This window comes from Varroa destructor, unplaced genomic scaffold (assembly GCF_002443255.2).
Source record: "Varroa destructor unplaced genomic scaffold, Vdes_3.0 BEIS01000003.1, whole genome shotgun sequence".
Lineage (NCBI taxonomy): Eukaryota > Metazoa > Arthropoda > Arachnida > Mesostigmata > Varroidae > Varroa > Varroa destructor.
The window spans coordinates 23561332-23571693 of NW_019211456.1; the positions used below are offsets into that span (position 1 = coordinate 23561332).

The 10362-nt window shown below is 41.6% G+C and overlaps 1 long non-coding RNA gene across 1 annotated transcript; it reads left to right on the forward strand.

Annotated features, from left to right (window-relative positions):
• Nucleotides 1-103: 103 nt before the first annotated feature.
• On the forward strand, nucleotides 104-10362 carry LOC147756697 (uncharacterized). The gene is made up of 3 exons (XR_015323598.1): nucleotides 104-1030; nucleotides 4161-4975; nucleotides 8470-10362. It is a non-coding gene; the product is annotated as an uncharacterized LOC147756697 (long non-coding RNA).

Genomic DNA, 10362 nt, shown 5'->3' on the forward strand with positions numbered 1-10362 from the left:
AATGATTTGTTTATCTAAGCCACTTTCATCCATAGATAACGTCAGTTGTTTAGCCTTTGAAATGGCGAGCACGTGACCAAATATACAGGTACGTGTTAGCGTTGTCGGTAAAGCTAAGTCTGGCTAGATATTTTACGTACTGTTGTTTTGTGGAGCCTTTCTATCTCACACAATGGCGTAGTTCCATAGGCATCCGTCAATACTTATGCCGTTTTATCACTAGCCAAGAAGGATTTGCATAGGATTAATGAAAATCTGTGTGTGGCAATCCTAGCGCTCCGCTCTAAATCATGTGACCAGTATTGCCCATTCAAAAAGCTCTGGTCCTCTGGACATGGCGACATTCATCAGCCGCATCCAAGAGCCTAAACTATCAAACCGTTTAGGTTGGCTACAATCAGTATGGGGATTGATTTAAACTCGAATTATATATGTCTGACCATTGGCGTTCGCTTCCACTGGGTATAGCGACCGCATCGCGCAATAGATAGGAAATACGTTGTGGTTGAAGAAGCTACGCTTGAAGTACGTTTTGTTCGCAGCCAACGTCTGCATAGCAAAGTGGGTGAAGTTTGCACTCGTAAAACTGACAATTCTTTATATAAAATTTTTTCAGCATTTGGCCCTACTATGGGACCAATTAAATTGTTATCTATCCTTGTATTCGTAAAACACGAAAGAGCAAAATCAAGTATGTTTCCTCTAGCATACTCCAGCGGCATTCCGTTGCATCAGCCTAGCACTCGGGGGCAGATGGTCGAGACTTCCGCGACGTATGTTGACTAGTGCCCTGGCAGCTGCTGCCAACAGCTGGACAAGCGCCAAGATCACGCTATTACTATGTACGTCTACCCCTATACAGTTCCACACGTTCAATCTGAGTCACGACACACCGCGGACACCTCTCATTAAATCAAGCATACTACGTGCTATTGCCAGCTAGCGACGAGGCCAGCGCAGGCCGAACTTAATGAACAGCAACTGAAAATCGAATACACTGCAGTGGTATAAATCTACGTTGTTGTCACTGGTAAGTGAACTACGATAGAGATTCTAGCAAGCTAATAATGACAGATTTCTATAAGATTTATTTAGCCAGTAACCGAGAACGGTCGCCTTCGTCTCATCGAGAGCGCGCAGGGAGATTTCTAATTGGCGTAGTTGTTCGTGTGTCAGGTTCCTCCTTTTCTATTTTAGTCGATGCGAGCAAGTCGAGTGATTCGGTGTAATTTTAGATAGTTTCTGCTTGTCCTTTACGTGGTGCATTCCGCCGAAGGGAGCGCCGACTAGTACAAACCAGGCTCACTGCACTTAAAGCTCGCTATTGCCGTATGTGTCCCCGATGATCTATCCACCTGCGTCGGCTCATAGTATAGCAGAAGGCTAAACGATGCAATAGGGCTTTGTTCGTTAGCAGCTGGCTCCGTTTCGTTGACCTTTGCTGACGGCATTTGCCACTGTTGCAGAATCTAATGAACAGCTAGAAAAAGTAATTAGGTAACACAGTAATAATATTAATTAATCGAGACAAAACGATAATAGCTGTGGTCACCGTACTGATTCGCTCCCATTATTATGCTAAGAGAACGCTAGTAAAAGTTAAAAAATACCAGCGGCTACAAATGATACGCGTAAAAATGTTACACTTTTGAACTAGACCCCAACTAGAATGAGTCCTTCACCTCCAGCGCAGTGGAATAGGGTTCTTTTTTATGCGTTATTTTCAAATGAAGGCTGACAATCGGCAACGACCAAACATCTTTTTGACAGCTCAACACAAGTGCGGCTTCTTTAGGATTTAGTTCATTTTGAGCCACAACACTGAAGCGATGAGGATAACATGTTTATATGGGACCGAGTGCGTTAATATCTAGCGTCAATCGTCAATCGGATATTCTAATAGGAACAGATAGTTGTGTGAATAGGCGACAATATTCCAGAGCGGTTTGGGTAAGTTGCTAATTGCTGGTCCGTTAGCTTGGTCCGCGACGCTACATGCAAGTCCTTAAGCAAAGCAAGCAAGCTTCATTCCCATCTCTGAATTTCTCTTCTGGAATAATACCCCTATGGCGAGGCGAAAAACCGCGCATAACACGTAGCGACTACGGGCCAGAACAATTTCCACCTTTCTAGACTTCAGATATTACGCTCATTGCAGGTTTTGTTAGCGTATTGTTTCTACTCTGTCTTACATATCAAACTGCCATAAACATAAAAGCTGGACGAAATAGAAGCCGCCAAAAACCCCAACTGAAACCTTCGACGTTCTGTCACATGGAAGACAGAAGCCGGCGCTTTGTTCACAAGCTAAAATTGTATGTCTTTGTCCGGCGAGTACATTAGCGGTGATTGCAGCTACAAGCTTCCCATATCCAGCCACGTTTATGACTGTTACCGCGATACTAACACAGCTAGCTCGTAGGCCATTGCACCGTGCACCTTTTCGGTCCGCGTGTTACTCACAAGGTAGGTCACAAGTAGAATAGGGCCGAACTTATTTAGCTCGTGCAAAATACAGCCCCGGGAATGAGTCTTGTTCCGAGCTAAATACTAGCCAAGTAATTCTTACCATCACAAACACCATTAGCTGATACAGAGATGAACCTTGCACAAACAGGGAGCCAATAGATGACTCTCATTAGGACCGGGCCGGCTCAGGTCGTAGGTCACATCGCAGTAGTAGTATACACTTGGAGCGCACTTGTAGAATCAGTGAGTTACTTTCGTGCTACCAGCTAAGTTAGGCACCCTCGATAGGCTATGTGACTGCACCGCGTCAGGAAGTTCCAGCGAACAACTTAACACTAACTTGGTGGGGTGGCGGAACAATGCGAGCCTATTACAACTTATATGTGGTGTGACCGACTCCAGCGTACGCCAGTAGGAAAGCTATTAGCACCACGATTGCATTTCACCATGAGTGGTTCGTCGACATAAAAACAGACGTACAAGTCACTCTAAAATATAAAAATGGACATCATACGATGTATTTCTAAAAAATTACCCTTACCAACGAAACCTGTCGAACGTGATGTGATCGGAGTTATTTCCGATATAAAGGGAAGTAAATTTGACAGGTTGTTCTGACAGAAACTCAGCCCGTCTACGTAGACGCGGAGTACTTATCTAACATTACTAACGCCGACTTTATTGCAGAAAAAGGAATCATAACATTTATTAGTTGTTTCCTGGGAGTGACTCGAATGTTTAGTTATTCTTCTGGTCACAGATTCCTAGGTAACGAGCTACCGAAAACAGGTAGCCAAAATCGAACGAAGAACAAGAGCAATGAAGTGACGTTTAAAAAATCAATGCCCTATGTAAATTAACCTGCAAAGCTCCGTAATACACAATTAATAACGCAAGTTCCATGATATTTCTTGACATATCCGTAAGCACAATCCTTTACTTCCTCTACTAGTAATCTCTGTATAATATCGTGAGCTTGTGCGCTGTCGGGTCCCGGCTTTGCAAACCGAACCGTGAAGACTATCCCCTATCTACGTATTCTAAGCAAGTGGAACTTTGATGTGAAGATTTGATGTGCGCATGTACTCGTAATTGATTTTATCAGCATACTCACATGTAGAATGTCAGAGAGCATTCGGAACTCGTGTCCTTATTCAGCTTCCTCAGCAACTTTCATTCAACTTCATTTTTGCGTAAAGGATTCAGCTTTAAAAACTAGGGATCTCGGTAGCATATTTTCAGTAGCATATCTTGATCAGTGTGAATTAACAGTATCAACGTGGGAGCGAAAGTTAGTTTATGTTAACCCAGTTTTTTCAGGCCAATTAGATTGTCCACATGCCTCTTCGAGCCGAAATTGTGGCCCATTTAAATTCAGAAACACTAAATTATTCTTCTGTAAATTGGTGCGTTGTTTTGTATAGAAGAATCATTTTCATTTACATTACTTAATCAGCATGTACATCAGCAATATGGATACGCGGAGTGTTTTTGATTCAAAGAACTGCGGATTTACCTAGTAATCTACACTGACAAACCTAGCAATAAATAAAATCAATGCGTATCGATCTGGTAGGTACAGTATGTAGGAACCTAGAAAATAATAACAGTGATGACGCGCTTGTAAGGTTTTGAGCACCGATTCACTGACCCATATCTATTTTGGTCGTTGTTTTTATAATTTTATTCAGGCAAATCACCTTTTACCATTCTATGCACGTCCTAACACTAACGTCCACACTATGCATATTATCTTCGTATGAATACAAATACGTGCGGAACGCCGTTGTGAATAAGATCATGCTGGCAAATAAGCTGTTACCTGGAGGCCCTTTTACTCTAGCTATGCCCGCGGTTTACACATAGACAGGCCCCCGGGGCTTGAGCATATCCTCGTTTTGTGCGCAAAGCAAGTAGGCTCCGACGACGACGACGACTCTCTATTTTTGATGTGTCAGTCACACTACTAGCAGGCGACAAGGCATTCCCGGGTCGATGATGGGACGACACAGGGCGTAAACGGTGCAGGGAACTAGTAGCAGGAAGCTGGCAGACAAGCATAGAAACTTAAGCACCGACCGAACGATGCCACCAGAGAAGAGTTGAGGATGATGGATGTGACCCTCCCCCTTGCCCCTCTTGGCTTTAGTTGGAGACAAAAATAGTTTGATGTGGTCCAGTTCCCGCTCCGGTAATGAAGAATGAAAAAAGTGAGAGGACAAGCTATTTCCGTGGAACAGAGAGGACGTCGCCGCGCTCATGACGTCAATGCTTGTGGTGATGAGACTAACCGTAGTCTGGCTGCGATGGCCGCTGCGGCGGCAGCTGCTGCTGGTTGAAAAGTTCAGTTTATGGAATAGATGCTATGACGGTGACAAGCTCGACGGGCCATCCACGCTTCGATTTACAAAACGCATGCGTCACAACTGGGACGCCACTAGACGAGCTGTGCTGAACCCGTTCTGAACAGGGGGAAAGGTGGTTTGTTATTGGAAGTGAACGCAAAGTACGTATCCGATTTGTTCGTAGAACACTTCACTTATAGCCATACGTAGCATATTTACACACCACTGGACCGCACAATGATACGCCGTTTCGAAATCCACTTATTGAAACATTTAGCTCATGTTTTGTGAAATATTGCAAGGATATTATTTTTCAACATCGCTCTGGGTCCCCGTGGCTTTCCCAGCGTGACAAGTAAGCTTAAAAGAAGTTTTAGAAAAAAAATGCATTAACTTAGAGACTTGTAGTCTAAGTTAACAAAATTGATTAAAAAGTCGACTGTCATTAACTAGACTAGTTAATATGATGGCGACTTATGTTGCGCAATTATAAACGTAATTGTGGCAACACGTTTTGTTTCGTTACGAGGAGACTTCTAGTCTTATATGTGTTCCTCTGTTAAAAACAAATACGCTGAAGCTGCTCCAGGGATCCAGGAAACTGCCCTCCAAAAAGATGGTGCTTGCGTAATTCGTAAACGTCGTTTGAGCATCGAACAGCTGTGCGATGAAAAGAAGACAAAGTACTATCAACTCCCCAGAATCACGTGAAAAAAACTCATACGGTTCTAGTAACTGGGTCGGTTAGTTTCACATCAATAATAAACCCCAATAATCCAACTATACCCTAAAAAAAGATGTGGTCTTTAACTACTACAAGATTCAGCTTTGAAGCATTGGCGTATACGCGTATATGGTCCCATGTCGAGAAGCGGAAATAGTGCTAAACACAATTATTAAAAAAAGTAATATTTAGTAAAGGGAAATTGGCACTTGTACGCACAGTTCGTGCTTAGCTTTCTAGCCGTGTTTGATCTGATAGCCTCTCTCCGACGAAAGGGGAGCAGATCCAGGGCTACCTATGGGCAGGACGAATTTTTTGGCTAGAGCGTAGCCCGACATAATGTATATTGGTTCTGGTTACTTGTTATGGGTTTCTTGACGTCACGATATATGTTAACTCTAATTTTTATTAATGAATTTCGTTGATATTGTGTATACAGATAATTTTAAGGTGTATTTGTTACTTCACCATCATGCTTCTGATAGCTACATAGTATAATTGTTAATTAATATACATAATATAATAAAAAAAAAAAGAGCTACGTATGGTCTGGGTTGAAAGTAATTAGTCTGGACAAACGATTGAAAAATGCTGCCTTCCTAGCGCTGATCTAGAAACGCGGTGTGTATACACCGACATGTTCTATTATTAGGTAGCCGATTGATTACACGCAAAGAGTTGTTACAATGTAAGTTGAAGAACACTAGTGCAATGAAATGCTATGTGTACGTAAAGAACTATAGTTTTTCTTTGGATACCAATTTCAGTCGATTGACTAGAAATAGCTAATTGCCACACAGAAATAGTCACCAAGTTAAATAATAACAAGTTTCAATTTATCGTGTTTTATTGTCAAGCTTTGAATGGGAAGAATTTTTTTTCCTTTATGATCGCGAAGCTAGAAAATCTGTGTGAAAGTGAAAAAAAATAAGTGCTTTTTTTTATTTAGTGGTCAATTTTGCTAATAAAATATTGGAGCAAGCTTTATTATTTATTTTACCTAATAAAGGCAAAGGTCGTCAACTTATCTGTTGATATCACAAAAAAATACTCGATCGAAGCTATCGAGTATATTCAACTAATGAAGATACCCAGATAAAAATCGAATGATCCGAAGCTCTCGTATTCAAATAGTACAGTTGTTGGAACCTGAAGACGTGATCAAAAAATAGTCTTGCAGGTACCCAATATCCTTGAAAGTATATATCACTACATTCCGAATTTTACCGATAGAAAATTCTTAGGTTATTATGAAAGAGCAGAGTCTTAGTTTTACGCAGATTTTTTCTTCAAATTGGAAGGTTTTTGAAAAATGAAGTATTAGATGCGATTTGTTAAAATTATACTCAAGACGGTATGACTAGTTCCTGTAAAGCACTTCAAATGAATATTAAGAGAACGAACAAATTTTTCTCTGTATATTTTCGAAAACGAAATATGGAAAAAATACTGAGCATATCATACGTAGTCAAATAAGGCCCGCCAACTATATTTGTCAATATAGTTCAATTTCTAACACTAAAAGGAATATCGACTCACGATAATTCCAGCGAGTCTTATTGACGAGCCCTATCGCGCTCTCGAGGATTTAACTCGATCGCTGAAGCGCATTGCATCAATCAATTAACGACCCGTTGGGTTTTCATGGCATGATAATAATGTATAGAGAACGGGAGTATAAACACTCCACGTCTGCAGCGATAAACTTCCCCACAAAACATCTACGTACATCAAAACAGATCGAGCAGGCCTAACCTACAAACATAAGCCCGGTCCAGGCGATGCGGAGCAAAAATGCATGCTTAGACGGGATGGACCTCAATCCAGAGTGCTGCTGTTGATGTTAATGTGTGGCTTATGAGATTGATATCATGTTCCACCCAGACACCAACACTACATCCATCGCCAGTGGCCAGTTTCCTGATTAAGAAAAGAAACGAATTTCTTGCGACTCTTGTCAAAGCGGCAGGCAGCGTCTGCTGGTCCGCGTATCTCTTTGACACCACTCGAGTCGTTTTCACAGGAACCCCATTCAGTGAACTTTGCGTGTCCTACCGTATCGCATAATGAAGTGCTTTCTTTTTTTTGTAAACGTATCGCGGCCACCTACAGCAGTCAGGACCAGTTGCTGTTTACCTGTATAGGACTCGGTTCGTTTCACGTGGATTTCATAAGTGTCCAATCGGTACTCAGCGTTAGGCTGAGGCTATCTGTTGGCAATGACCGTGACAGCTTCCTGTTCCAACCGGCTCGGCGACAATCTCTGATCTCCTTGTTGTCCTTCGATGTAGCACTCTTTGTTGAGTGGGCAGACTTCCAGTGGGAAACGTCCAGATGTTTATGGCCTCTATACACAGACGAGGACGGAACGCAATAGCCTAGACTAGCATTAGACGACAATTCAAACTTCAACTTTCACAGAACAGCTTTCGAATCAGAATTAATTCTGATAGATGAGCATTTCTTGAATATAATGTTTGTCAATAGCAGCTAATCTACCTGCGTAAGGCCATGTGTCAATGATCCTATGAAAATGGTTTTGTAACTGTTAGAAAAACTTAAAATGACCACCGTTTATTTGTATACGATATGCTTTCAGCTGGGATTTTTCTATATATTTTGGCACCATTGTAGTAGTACTAATTTCAAATAATGGAAACCGCCCCAGCGCGATCTCAGCCGTATAACACATAGGTATGAGTAAGCGGGCATGCTTGAACAGTTAGTTATGTGAAATATCCATATTATAATAACTAACTTCGTTTACACAGGAACTGTGTAGTATCTGCCGTTGGCAAATCCTCCGAATGGCGGAACAAATATCTATATGTCCTTAAGATCTATTATCTAGAGAACCTACCTGTGTTTGAAAAAAGAGCTGTAACTTTAAACTAAGCATTTCAAATTTCTTGTCCGGTGTTGCTTTTGCAGGTTATTTCACATACCCAGCTTCAAGTATGTCGACGTCCAGCGTCGAACCCAAACCACTTCAAATGTTTGAAACTATACTATTCGACTGTTTCAGACATCTTCGGCGGATTTTGGAATTGAATCATTTTTGAGCAGCGCTCCACTAACAGAGCAAATTTTACTAATAGATACTTCGGTCGAAGTTTCTACAAATTTGTTAGCGAAAACCGATTGGGTTGATGCCAGCAGAAATTGGTTCAGAAGTAAAAACACCTTGTTGTCTCGAGAATCAACGCTCAGTGGTTAAGTTTTTGTTCCTCGGAGGTCGTAATGCTACCGAAATTCACAGAAGATTGAAACTACTTCAGATAGAGGAACTAAGACATTAAGAAAAGATGCTTTAAACAAAAGTACAATATGTGGATGGTGTAACCGTTTCAAGGACGGAGATCGGAGTGGTGAAGACCAGCGAGGAAGTGACCAAATGTCGAGACTCAAAAGACAGAAACGCACTGTCGCCGGCAAGGAAGTCTTTCATGGAAACAGAACCTGGCGTCTAAAGGCTCTGCCCAAGAGCCAAGACTGGCATTTCACGTGTAACGAGTTACAGAATTACTACTAAGATACTAAAAATATAAAAACTGGCTAAAAGATGCACTCCCTGTCAATAGATTTTCATCCCATTAGGAATATGCTGATATACTCCACGTGGGATTTGCGGAACGTCAGCTAACGAAAAATCCGCCCAGGACATATAGCCGCCGTCGACAAGGCACAATTTAATCCTCACCTATCAGCCCGCAAACAAAAGAGTGACGTCGACCCGGAGAAAAATCGACTTTGATACCGGTGTTGAATAGGCTCAGACATAAGGCGATGGTAGTACTTGAGAAATACCCGCCGAACGTGAGGCAGTGAATACTGCCCAAGACCTCGAGTATGCAGGAGACTTATTGACTAGCGACACGGCGACGAGTCCTGTTATTCAATAACAACGCCAGATCTTATCGCCATGTCTCAAGTACTTCCTGAATATACCAAGTAATGCACTAACCCGACTATTCTGTTGATGGTAGTCCGTGTGATTCTGCGGCTCTGCATGTCCTAAAAAGAGCACCCAGTGGGCAAGTATACTCTACTATCGATTCACTTGGAGAGCCATAGGTAGTAAACCTGTGAACATGGGCAAGCATAATAGATAGACAGCTGTCTAAAAGCCCTACGAGGAGACGAAAAACAAAACTACCTTTAATACATATTAAAAAAAATCGTCATTCTACCCCAGCTAGTGGAACTGTTAATATTAGCAGGATTCGCTTGTAACAGCCTTATTATAGGTAAAAACTTAACTATTCCGGCGACTTTGACCTACTTCTGGTAAACTAGACAGTGAGCTTCGCTTGGTTCCGTGTGCGGATAGAACGAATAATTCCAAACTATGTGTTTCTCTGTTAGATGCTTGTCATATAGTAGTCGATGCAATAGAAAATCAAGACCTATAGAATTCACGATCCGTATCTCACAACATGTTTGATACGACGGCTTTTAGGTTGAGGGCACTGAAGGGTGAAATATGACTGGATTACTACCTCAATACCAATGGTGTTTAGTTAGGTTAAGGCTTGAACCAGCAGGCGTAGGCAAGAGGTATGTTTACGTTAGGAGAGATGAAAGCTGTAGTAACCCTCTATGTTGAATTTTCTACATTGAGACGTTAAACAAATTTCTGTTGGGTGTTATAAAGGACAAGGGTGAAATGTAAATGTTACCAGATATATTTTCAACAAACATAATTCAGTAAGACGATGACTCAACGAAGCGACGATTGATAACACTTCGTTAAGCTAAGTTGAGATGAACATTTTAACGGCGCTTGTTCGAACTCTAATAAATACAAGGCTCATTAGAACTATA